Source organism: Lactuca sativa, chromosome 5 (genome assembly GCF_002870075.4).
Source record: "Lactuca sativa cultivar Salinas chromosome 5, Lsat_Salinas_v11, whole genome shotgun sequence".
NCBI lineage: Eukaryota > Viridiplantae > Streptophyta > Magnoliopsida > Asterales > Asteraceae > Lactuca > Lactuca sativa.
The window spans coordinates 369,310,093-369,323,910 of NC_056627.2; the positions used below are offsets into that span (position 1 = coordinate 369,310,093).

A 13,818-nucleotide genomic window follows, 5' to 3' on the forward strand; every position below is an offset into this window, starting at 1 on the left:
CACTCCATTAAAAGCTTAATGACTAAAATTAGTGGTCACTGAATTGGAGAGTGAATGACCAAAATAGTGGTCACCAGTTATTTTTACAATAGACATGAATGAATTGAAAAATTAGTGACCATAAGTAATTGTCACTAAAAGTTAATTAAACAAACAAAGTCATAAGTAATAAAAATCAATTTTCATTTAAATAATGTTTTATCACGGAAAGGGTTCCTGTGGTATATATTATAACGAAAATGGTCTTAACTAATTCATTTTATAAGAAATATTATTGAATTCTATTCAAGTCATTGATTTCAAACATAGACAATATATATTAATGTTATTCAAGAAACGCCCCTGTACAAATGTTTGTCACATAAATAGTCCCTAATCAATTACTGGTGTATAAAACATAGTTATGGAAATACACATCTATTTTATCACCTTTATTAGTTGGTGCATAATTGAAAACATTAAAAATAAAAGGAACATTTTGGTGTAAAAATCAATTCATAAAAACCATTTTCAACCGGTGAAACAAAAACTTACAAGATTCACTGATACGGATCTTACCTTTTCTTCTTTCTCCCTTCGCGACTTCTGATACGAGAGTTTGCACCTAATTGCATCGTATCACATCGCCTCACTGTTTCGACCTAATTGCATCACATCGCATCACCATTTTGACCTAATTTCATCGCATCGCTGTATCAACCTGATCGGACATGAAAGCATTCACACTGATACGTACACCGCAGTCATATCCCCATTCGTCTCTCCTTTTCCGTTCATCGCATTTACCATTTCTGGTCATTGCGTTTCTGGTATCCCTCTCTCTCTCTCTCCCCCCCCCCCCCCCCCCCCCCCCCCCCCCCCCCCCCCCCCCCAATTCAGTGTATTTCTATGACTCCGATTTTATTAGGTTAATTTCGATTTTTTTTCTTTCTAAGTGGTTGTGAATTTCTCTGATTTGTCTTTTGACAATGAATTTATTTGTTCTATATGCTAGCTCCTCTCGTAGTTTATGCTTCCCAGTTCATTCTCTTAACAATGCTACTAATTTGACTTGACCTACAGTCTCCTAGATAAGCAAAGGAATAAAGCTTTACTCATTTTCTTCCAGACATATTTAAGTAACCTTGAACCAACTCAAGTATTATTCCAATTTCTACGTACCTAAATAGTTCCTTAAGCTATCAGACTTGTGATGTATCCAATTAAGAACGTGATCTATTTAGGTCACATACAAAAGCTCAAACTGTTATGATTTGGGTAACCAAAATTAGCCAGTTTGGGTATATTACCTCTGTGTATTTAGTTCTTAACTTTGTAAACTAAACTGTTTTTGGAAATCTGTTTTGGTGGTTGTTCTCCTAACTCCGATTGTTATATTGATTACTAATTCTTTTATATATTATTCTATTAACATGTCATTATTCTGAAAACCATTGTTTCCTCTATGTTTAGACCAACATAAATCTTAAAGAAAGCATACTTACTTTTGGATACAGAAAGAGCTGATGACTCTTTGAGCTGCAATTTTCAAATAACAGGCTAATAAATAACTAGGTGACTTTTGAATCCAAATTGACCTTTTTTCATATAAATAGACTGGAATTTCCTCCGCTAATAAAAATGGAATAAAAATCATCAAAACACAATACAAAAGAATCTGAGCGATTAGCTACTCATCTTAAATGGCTTGGACATGTTTTGTTGAGCATCATTTTCCACAAATCTTTTGGTTAACTGTTCATTCCCCACCTTTAACCTTATAACCTCAGGTTCAATATGTGTACGATTTAAAAGGTGAATTAAATCAGCTTTATCTTCCTCTTCACCTTTCTCAACCATGGTATTGACTCAAGGCTATAAGTTGCTGCAAAATTTGGTAAATAAAAAGGACTTCTTTGTTTTGTCAATTTGTTTACTTTCTGTTGGGCTTTAATCAGGGGTAGTTATGTCATTTTTACTACATTGTTCGCATATTCACTCCTGTAGGGTTGAAAGAATATATGATGCCATTCGAGGAAGTATAGTGAAAAGAGACATCTACCTTGACTTTCAATTGAAAAAAACTGTCACTTGTTATGTAATAAGTTACTGCTCTTACATGAATTCTAGTATGTATTTGTTCTTTTTAATCAATTTATGTTTTTTCTCTTTCTTTTTCTTTTTACTGTAATAATGTGGTTTTAAGTTTAATTGTATATTCACAGAAAGAAGTTGGAAGCCCTGAACTGGAGAGTGGTGCTGTTAATGCTGCTCTAGATCTTTATGATGTCATTGCATTCCATTGTCTATTCCAAATTTCCATTCCATCATTTTCTCATACACCTTCAAACTCTTTACACGTTATCCACTGTAAGGCCGGAATGGCAAGAATAGGCTTAATGATTTCAAATATTCTTTTATATCTCGAGGTAACATCAATTGTTCAATTTACTAAACTACCCCTGATACAAACTCTATATTAAGTGTCACTTCTTCTTGCAGCTTTTCCCTACCGTTGTAGAGTCTGTATCATATTATAACCAAAAAATGTGTTGATGGAAAAGGATTTGTTCTCCCAAGTCAAATAGTAAATCATTTTATTATTTTACGATTTTTTTAATTTCATTTATATAATGAATTTTTTCACAAAAAAGACGAACAACTTTTGGTACTTAGGTTTTCAACATGGAAAGAAATAGCAACATGCTTTCATTTATGTGTATTACAACATTGTACCTTCATTTTTGTTCTTATACAGACATCATAATTTATAAAGACACAATTATAGCATGTGTTTATCTTATTAAGACCTTATACGTTGAAATTACCACATAAACTTGCTTTGTATTGGGATAAGATTGCTATAAATTTATTTATTTTAATAAACAAATGTATAAAATTTCATTGCTACTTCTTGCAGTTAACCATTTCTAATATCATATTCTTGCAGGCTGTGGGATAGCTTTTTCCCAGATGCTTCAATCACAGGTTAGTAAGATCCATATTTACTTTATAGTTAATATTTTTTTTTTCTTCTATTTCAATTTACTAATTCTATTACAAATATTGTAAATCCTATAAATAGCAACTCACTTTTGTTACATGTTTATTATAACATCCTACTTTTATTCCTTTCTATTTACAACATTGCAGGTCTGAACTCAGCAGTGAGCAGCAGGTCCAACACCGCCAACTCCAAAATCGGTAGTGGAATTGTATGTCTAACTAAATACCTACTCATTTTTCTATAGCTTTTTTACAGCCAATTTCTTTCTAATTACTTAATTTTCAATTTGAAATTGATCTACTGAAGTTAGCTTTTATTATATAGAATGGTGGAATAAAAAGAAATGAAAGTAAAATAGTTAAAAAGAAGACCCTTTTTAGTGATGTAATTTGCTGATGACTAAGTTTTGTGAAACAGAATGCACTTGATGTGTTTCTTCAACTTCCTCATAAGCAATATAACACAGGCTGGGTTCTCTCTCAGGTAAATTAATGTTTATATATATATATATATATATATATATATATATATATATATATATATATATATATATATATATATATATATATATATATATATATATATAAGCATTCTTTTATAAAATTTAGAATTAATGAATATCTGGTATTTTGTTCCATGTTTTTTTTTTTCTGTAAATATATTTTAAGTTGATATTAACGGAAATCTCACTTTGGGGGGTATTTTGGTAATTTTAACCACAGGTGGGAAAAGCTCATTTTGAATTGGTTGATTATCTAGAAGCTGAGCGTGCCTTTAGCAATGCCAGATTGGCTTCTCCTTATAGCTTAGATATGTAAGTTCCCATTGGTATTATAACACTATAACTAAACCCCCAGAGGAGAAAATGGTAATTTTACATAATCTTTGGTCTCGTATGTTGTAGCACCTGAAGGAGGATATGTGGTTAAGTTATTTGGCACAAGAGCTAATATCAACGGATCACTTAGCCCCTCAATCATGGTAACCATTTTAAAAAAAATATAAGTTGTTGAGTTATCTCTTCTATAAGGACATATTTTTTATATTTTATTTACTTTTTTTTAATGTAAATGTGGTAGTTGTGCAATAGGAAATTGCTTTAGTATGCAAAAAGACCATGAAATAGTATCTTACTCTTTTTTGAGCAAATGATCGTTTTACCCTTCTATTTAGAAACAATGCTTACCAACAAAAGAAACAATATCCTACCATCCTTTGAGTATATGACCATTTTACCCTTCTATTTAATGAATGACCATTTGACCATTCTATATGGTAAATGATCATTTTATCATTGTATTTTGCAGGAGTCTGAAAAGTATTCCATAAGGACGCCCAACAAATGGAACTTTTCATTTGATTCCATGTATAATTTAGGTGGGAAATCATCTCTTCTTATATGAAGATTTATTTGGTTATTGTTGTTGTATTATAAACATTTATAGCATGTGCCTTGTCTTTTGTCTAATTGGATATTATTATATTTCTTTTTAAAAATGACATTTAATATTTCAATAATTTCATAATTATTGACCCTTTTTTTGTCTAAAAAGCTAAATCAGTAACGACCTGTTATAGTCACTAATTAGATAAACCAGTGACCACTTTCTATGGTCACTAATCGGATAAAACCGTGACGACTTTTATTGGTCACTAAGTAGATAAAATAGTAACGACTTTTATTGATTAGTGACAACATTTAGTGACGCAGCGGGTCGTCATAGATTTAGTGATGACTATATTTTAGTCACTGTTCGGTGACCATATTTATACCTGGTCACTAAATTGGTTTTGTGACGGACCTATAGTGACGAAAAGTGACGACCGAAATTTTGGTCACTAAATCATTTAATGACGCCACATTCTATTGTTAGTGACCATTTCATTTTGGTCACTAATTGGCATATTTTTTGTAGTGAAGAGGGATAAGCTAAGCATGTGTGATCATTAATCTTTTTTTCTTCTATATTGTGCTTGTCTTGTACATCTGAATATTCTAAAGTTGTAGCACTTAGACCGGAGGGTGTGGGAGGGGAGTTTTTCTCACTTTTTGTGGGCCATACCCTCATTTCTCTCATTTTTCTTTCCCTCGTTTAAAACCCAAGGAATGAGTGGGAAGCCCTTCCCTCACTTTTTTTTTTTATTAAACAAAATTAAACTTTTTTTTTTATGATTTATAATTTTTAAATTAATACTAAACATAAAATTTAATTAAACATAAAAAACATTTCATTAATTAAAATAAAAATTACATTAAACCAAAATACGTCGCTCGAAATCATCGTGTTCGTCATCGCCCTCATCGTCCTCGTCATCGCGTTGACCGTCTTCATTATTCTCCCCAGCGTCACTCTCGTCGTTTGAATCTTCACTCTCGACGAACATATCAGAATCCTCATCTGATTCGTCAAACAAATCATCGTGATGAAACTCTAACGGGGGCTGAATATAAACCCTATAAATGTGCTCCACCAAATCAGCATTTCATTAATTAAAATAAAAATTACATTAAACCTAATATTTAAATAAGTAGAAAAATAATTAATATCCTAATTTTATATAAACCAAAATACGTCACTTGAAAGCATCGTGTTCGTCATCGCCCTCATCGTCCTCGTCATCGCCTTGATCGTCTTCATTATTCTCCCCAACGTCACTGTCGTCATAGGAATCTTCATTCTCGACGAACATATCAGAATCCTCATCTGATTCGTCAAACAAATCATCGTGAGGAAACTATAACGGGGGCTGAATATGAACCCTATAAATGTGCTCCCCCAAATTAGCACGAAGTGCGTGATGAATGTCGCGATTGTGGACTTCTCTTCTATTCACCATATACTCTTGTCTACCAACGGCTACTCCTTCGACATTTGGCAAAACTTCATTTTCGTTGTACCGGCATATCGCACTTCCTTCATCTTCAAGAATCATATTATGCAATATGATACATGCATACATTACGTGTTGTAACCTTCTCACCTCATATGACATTGCCCCGACCGTTAGTACTTGCCAATGTCTCTTAAGTACACCAAATGTTCTCTCCACATCCTTCCTAGCTGACTCTTGCGCCTCTTTAAACTTTTTCCTTTTCTGGTCGTTAGGACATGTAAATGATTTCACAAAAACAGACAATGGAGGATATATACCGTCAGTAAGATAGTATCCACGCTTATATGCTACCCCATTTGCTTGAAAAGGTACATTGTGCAACTTTCCAAGGTAGATATCGTTGAATACCGGCGACTGGTCTAGCACATTGATGTCATTGTTTGCACCAGATGGACCAAAGAATGCATGCCATATCCAAAGATCATGTGATGCGATAGCCTCTAGAATGATCGTCGGCTCTTTGTGGTCACCTCTCATGTACTGACCACGCCATGCGTTGGGCCATAATGTGTAATGACTGAAATATTCCAACCAATTTAAACTTTTCAAAAACAACCCGATTTCATAAAATTATTACAAAAAGGTTTTCAATACAATTAATTCAGAGTATTCCTAGAATCACATCACAACATAAACATGAGGAGCGGTACGATCACGCCTTCGCCTTGCCACAGTCTCCTGAAAAACCTGAAAAACATTAAACCACAACTATAAGCCCGAAAGCTTAGTGAGATATCCCCAAAATACCAACCACATATACCATACACGCATAACATGACATATCATATCCGATCACAGAACAGCCATGCACTTCGGGTCTACTGTGTGACTGGTCCGCCGCACCGGCCAACAGTCCACCTGGTCCACCCTCCGAGTCTAGCCATATACATCGAGTCTACGGTGGGATTGGTCCGCCCGCATCGGGCCTTCAATCCACCTGGTCCACTCTCTGAGTCTACAATATGACTGGTCCGCCCGCACCGGGCCTTCAGTCGGCCTAGTCCACTCTCCGAGCCTCGACACGTCTGGTCCGCCCTCTTGGGGCCTACAGCCTATCCGGACCGGGCCTTCGGGACAACCCGTCCGCCCTAGGTATCTTGGCCTATAGCACAAAGCAGGACCTGCCTCAACCCAACTCCAGTCCAAACAACCATGTGCACATAAACATACAATCATATAACAATTCACAGTCAACAAGCCGATCAAACAGATCACATAACATATCATCATCCTAACCAGGATACCGACCTAACCGGTCACTAGCATAGCATCAGCCTACATATCAGGATACCGACCTCAACCAGGTCTCTAACATATACCATCCTAGCTACCAAGATGTAAACATATCAAAGCAATAACATAACAACAAATACCCGGATCTCAATCCGACAAAGGGCCGGCCTTGGTACCTTAGACCCTGTTGATATAGTGAGGATAACTCACCTCGCACTGCCGAAACTCTGAACTGAAGAAGCAGATTCTCGAATCACCGACTCACCGAAAATCCCGAACTAGCCAACATAGTACAAATAATCATTAGGCTAAGCACAATACCCTTCCAAGGGTAAATTGACCATTTTACCCTTAACTCAATCCAGCCCAACACTAGGTAAGCTCCTAAGCCCACCAATGGCCAAAGTCCAGAAGTCTAAAGCAAAGCCCACTATTGGCCCAATTTACTAAATTGGGCCCACCCCACCAAATGGGCCTAAACTCATGATCCATAACAACCAATGGGCCCACAATACTCTATCCATAATGTCCAGTCACGACCCAAAATCCAGTAGCCCAAACTATAAGGCCCAAATTGAAAATGCCACAGATGGGATACGCTGGGCGTACCCTTCTTGTTACGTTGGGCGTACAACAATACTCGCAACATGGGATCGGGACACTGGCCCGCTACGCTGGGCGTACTCATAGGTTACGCGGGGCGTAACCTCACAGCTCAACAACAACACATAACGTCTTAATGGTTTAAGCTCTTAAGCCCAAATTTCAGATCCTTAGGCCAAATATGCCTAAGATTCATAAAGTCTCAAGCTTTATCACTTGGGACGTCCATAAAGCTCTTAATCGAAGGTCTTAATCCATTAAGACCCACATATCTCACACATGGAACAACCACAGCCCTTGGGACCTCATTTTTCTCACTCGAGACCTCTCCAAAGGTCTGAAAGGATAGATAATCTCGACCAACTCAAAACATGCATCAAGATGAGGACTTTTGGGACAAGAATGATGTCAAAGCTTCACAACACATAGATCTACACAATATGAATGTCAAGCAAGAAGCTTTATACCTCAACTAGGCTCCAAAGGATGATATCTTCCCAGATCTATAAGCTCCAGCCGTTCCTCTCCTTCTTTGACAACTTCTCCTTTCTTCCTTTATGCTCTCCTTTGCTAATCCAAGCTTTTCAAGACCAAACACACCCAATCAAGGAGGTGGGACGGCTATCTTAGGGTTTCTGAGGTTAAGAGAGTGATTATGGGGGCTAAGGAGGAAGCCTTTATGTTCTTTATATAGTGGTTGCCTTAAAATTAGGGTTTTGGGGATTCTGAGAGTACGCTGGGCGTACTCACCCAAACACCCGCGTTTCTTTCCTCCACTACGTTGGGCGTATGTCCAGCTTACGCTGAGCGTACCCAGCATGACCTCTTTTCCATGCATGGTCTTCCCTTTCCACTTTTCCATAAAAGGACCATCATTACCCTTTCTCTTAAATCTCAGGGACTCATTCATAAATACTTTAAGAACGGGGCGTTACATAATGACCAACTCCAATGCATGCAATCGATACTACCTAGCATTCCAGGGAATCCATGCTTGCCTTCATGCACCGTGTACAATTGGTGGATATCGTTGATAGTTGGTTTGCGCAAATATCGTTGCCCATAAACCAAACAGATCGCTTTGCAGAACTTATACACACACTCCCGCACAGTACGCTCTGACATCCTAAAATACTCGTCTCATTTATATGTGCCCATGTCGTATGCTAGCTGACGAATTGCAGACGTGCATTTTTGAATGGGAGAGAAACTTTTTTTCCGCCTTGCATCCATTTTCCATTGGAAATATGGAAAGCGGCCTTCCAAGTCGCCAACAATACATAAGAATAGTTCCTTCCTCATCCGGAACCGACGTCGAAACTTTACATCGTAGATGGCGTCATCTGCAAATAATCTTCTATAAGGCGATCATGTCCGACTTCGTGATTTCTACGCAACGGCAACTTTCTTAGCTTAGGTCCTTCACGTGATGTTTCGCCTAGTCAGTTTTGACATTATGCAACCGTTTTCGCCATGACGAACCAATAAACGTAACCTCCTCTACAGCCGTCAAATCGAATGATGAAGATGATGACATTTTGAATAATATTTTTTGGAGAGAAATATAGGTTATATGTTAAAAAAAAAGATAGAATGTTGTAGTATTTATAGGTTAAGAAAAGGGTATATATATATATATATATATATATATATATATATATATATATATATATATATATATATATATATATATATATATATATATATATATATATATAACCGTTTGGAATAAAAAAAAAACAAAAAAAAAAATAAACAAGCCAATCTTGTGAAGAGAGAGTGTGGTACTCCCTCCCCCCACCTTTTTCCTGCGTTTCCTTTCCCGCACCCCAGTGTGGTGTTTCTTAGTGTGGGATTGTTTCTCACGGTTTCCCCACTCGCCACTCCGTCCGGTCTTATAACTCTTCTCTACGCACTTGACTCACTACAATGTGTGATCAATCGTATTTATCTCTAACCTTATGCTATTAAGTTGTGGTAGTGAAGATTGGCAACTGAAATAAGGGAAATATGCATAAAAGTCTCTATATTTTGGCTCTATTGATAAAAAAAAGTCATCATTGATTTACCTTTTTATGTTTATTTTTCTTAATTTATCTATTGGAACCGGCTATTATTTGTCATTGGACTCAATTTTCAGGTAACCGCATACAATGGTTAAATTGTAAACAAAATTCAAGGGTGATTTTTTTATAAATAGGCCAAAATATAAATATTTTTTTTCAATGCATAATAATTTTTAACCTCAAAGCTTTTATATATATATATATATATATATATATATATATATATATATATATATATATATATATATATATATATATATATATATATATATATATATATAATAGAGACATATTTTCAACCACTATATTCATTTTAACTTACAGATATTAATTAGTAATGACTAAAGACCTTTTATTTTCCTCTCATTTAACACTTTATAAGTTATATTAGTAGTATATAAGTAAATTTTGCTCATATAAAACATTCATATGTATCCATGGTGGTAGATGAGTTTTGTAGGATGTGAGAATGTTTTAGAGGAAAAAAAAAACAATTTGAGAATATGGAGCTTACTTTGGGAATTTTCAATTTCTAACTAATTTGTTATTTCTTTACACCGTAAGTTTATTTACTAATTTTCTAGGATGTGAAGAATGCTATATAGAAACTTTTTTTTTTGAGAATATGAAACTCTACTTTGGGAATTTTCAACTTCCAACTAACTGGTTATTTCTTTACATTGTAAACTTATTTACTAAGTTTAATATTAGTAGCAATATATATTACATGTACTGATGGTGTTTCATTTTATTTGTATTATCTATTGTCTATATATGATGTTTATATATGTTTTTAGATATGACGTCGTTGATGTTGGTTGTACTACTATGTTGCAAATATTACAAAGATTTTGTTAACGTTTTGTGACTTTATTGTTGATACATAATATATATTATGATGATGATTTATACTTCAATTTCATTAAAATTATATCTAAAATTTGTCGTTTCATATTTCATTTGTAAATATTTTTTCCGTCAAGTTATATTAACATAGTGCAACGCGCGGGTATTTATTTACTTTTAAGAATAAGAGGGTGTTTGTGATTTAATTTTGAATCTCAAAAAGACTTATAGACAAAATGACTTACTAACTTACAATGGTGAGAAAAAAAAAAAGAGTTTTTTAAGAAGTGTTTCGATTAGCTTTTGTAGTGGGAAAAGTCAACAAGTTGTTTTCTAAAAAGTATTTATCTTAACTTATACATGTTTTAAGAGGATATTTGACTCTTACAACCCAAAAAGTTATAAGGTGTTTTCAAAAGTTAGAAATCTTAACTTATAGAAATCTTCTTTTTAAAGAGTTAATACGAAGTTATTTTAAAAGTCATTTTCAAATTACCAAACATTTTTTTTAACTTATTGACTTTTCAAAAAGTTAATAAGTGAATGAGTTGTTTTAATCCCAAGCACCTTCTAAATTATAATATATTTTTGTTGAAACAACTATTACAATTTGTTTATGATAATAAATAAATAAATATAATTTTTTTAATTATACTTCTATTTAATAAAATATAAAACCGATTAAAACGTAAAAATATATTTGTTTATGAAACTAAATAAAAATTTGATACAAAATATACATTCATATACCAAATATTTGGTTGAAAACAGTGCATGTAATTCATCTACCAATAGATACAGAAAATGTAAAAGAGTCTTGTCCGCATGACATAGAAGCTTTACTCACACGATAATCATGTTTTCGATACACACCAACCCACATTCATATAGAAGGTCTATATGAATGTATTTTTTTTAGCAAATTTTGATTTAGTTCCATCATAAAAAACTGACACTACATTTCATAACAATATATTTTTATATTTTAATCGATCTTTATATTTTATTAAACTGAATTATAATTAATTAATATATATATATATATATATATATATATATATATATATATATATATATATATATATATATATATATTATCATATAGTAAAAATCAAACAAATTGTAATAGTTGTTTCAACAAAAATAAATTACAATTTAATCGTAGAATAGATAACACTTGAGGTTAAGAATTATTATGCATTGAAAAAAAACACTTATATTTTGGCCTATTGATAAAAAAACACCATATTTTGTTTACGTTGTAACCATCAAAACCTGTTATTGTATGTGGTTACCTGAAAACTGAGCTCAATTGCAAATAATAATCCGTTCCAATGGTTAAATTACAAAAATAATAATAAATTTTAAAATTTTAAAAAAAAATCAAAAGTGACTTTTTTGTGAAAGGAGTCAAGATATAGAGACTTTTATGATGAAAGAATGGAACATCTATAAGGGTTATTTTAAGTCTTCAATCCAAGTTACTATGTGGAATTGTTTTATATCGGTCAAAAAAGCATTAAAAAAATTTAATTTAAAAAAAATGATAAGATAAGCTCTTACTATATTCAAGTTGATTCAACCATGTTAAAGTTATTATTCTTTTGATGTTAAAGCTATTATTTTCTAGTCTTCCTTAATAAATGAAAGTTTTTTTGATACATGTTCCACTCTCATTCAATTTGTCAAATGTTATTTTGAATTAATTTGTTTTCCACATGTCATTTTATGGGTTTTTCTATTTTAATAAATTTCACATAATACTTTAATATAATAATTACAATAAATGTAGTAACAAATGAATATCAATTTCATTAATGGATTTTCCTTCTTATTTCAACTTTCCCAAATTAAAGCTCATTAATTTATTTTGTTTACTTATTTGAATTTAAAAAATAATTCAATTTTATTAATTCATTATTTTTCTTATTTTCTTATAAATCCAAAGTTTTTAATTTAGACAATTATATTTAGTTTTTTTAATTAACCCATTTAATACATGGGTCTTACACTTAGTTAGTAACTATATAGAACAAAGCTTGGGTTAGTAACTATATAGAACAAAGCTTGGCTAAGGGGTTTGGCCGTTTGGGTTGGTTTGTGTTGTTGGGCTAGGCAACTTTTAGGTAAGTCCTCACTCTACTTACCAACTAATATATAGAACAAGGTTTAGGCTTGGTTTGTGATGTTGGACTACCTAATTTGGGCTACAACTAGGCTTGGATTTAATATATATATATATATATATATATATATATATATATATATATATATATATATATATATATATATTAAAATTGTGAAAAGTTTTAAAAGTAGGAGTTTTGGCAAGAATGGTCCCTGTATTATTGTTACTCTTTTAATAGTAAACATGGATTTTTTTTGGCAGATTTCGTCCTTCATTTATGATGGGCAGTTTAGATGCCATTTTCTCCGTTCTCTCCATAAAGAAAAACCCACATCCTCAGGTAACCTTCGTGTCACAAAGCCCTAGAGACGAAATTAGAGAAAGAGTCGAGGAAGAAGGTGAAGGCAGCAGATGTGTGGTTGTTGTAGGTCCAGAACGAAATCACGACGGGCGATGAAGACGTCGATCAATCGGCTTCCGATATTGACTCTGATTCGGGATCGGAGTCGGGGTCAGGGGAATTCAGTGTGTTCTTCAGACGATGTAAGTCTTTCGCTTCCCACTTCCTTGATTGAGCGTCATGTAGCTCGCAGTCTCCTCGGAGAAGGAGTTTCGGGTAAGTCTCCTTCTTCTACCTACGTCGCCGTCGACGGTGCTTCTGGTACTTCCATCTGCCGCCAATGACTTCTGTCTATGTTCCTTCTTCGTTAACTACCATCGTTGTTGGCGCAAAGGCTTTTGGGTATCAGCTATTTCAGGTACAAATCAAATCGAACCTTTAATTTAACTGTTCTTCTGATTCTGATTCTGATTAGGGTTCAAACTGTTTCTACTTCCATTTGATTTCATTTCGTTTTCTATGGTGATTATTACCACCACACCACCGGAACCAGCGATTGACACCAGATATCAAAAACCACTACTTTCTGTCGGAGTTCATACCTAACTTCATCGGTGGCGGTGAAGTCTCTATCCGAAAGGATTGAAGAAACAATTTCATCTTCTCAGCATCATTATGTATTATCGATTTCACCTTCTTCTCTGTCATCTTCTCATTTTCT

The 13,818-nt window shown here is 33.7% G+C and overlaps 1 long non-coding RNA gene across 6 annotated transcripts; it reads left to right on the plus strand.

Moving 5' to 3' along the window:
* The first annotated feature begins 495 nt into the window (after positions 1-495).
* On the plus strand, positions 496-4,522 carry LOC111892738 (uncharacterized). Of its 6 annotated transcripts, none has more exons than XR_008223942.1 (9): positions 498-809; positions 1,770-2,108; positions 2,205-2,566; positions 2,930-2,967; positions 3,133-3,194; positions 3,404-3,469; positions 3,709-3,800; positions 3,891-3,967; positions 4,294-4,522. It is a non-coding gene; the product is annotated as an uncharacterized LOC111892738 (long non-coding RNA). The 6 variants fall into 6 exon arrangements; XR_008223938.1 differs by having other exon boundaries at positions 499-809; positions 1,770-1,876; positions 1,987-2,108; positions 2,205-2,967; XR_008223941.1 differs by having other exon boundaries at positions 501-809; positions 2,205-2,408.
* The last annotated feature ends 9,296 nt before the right edge of the window (positions 4,523-13,818 follow it).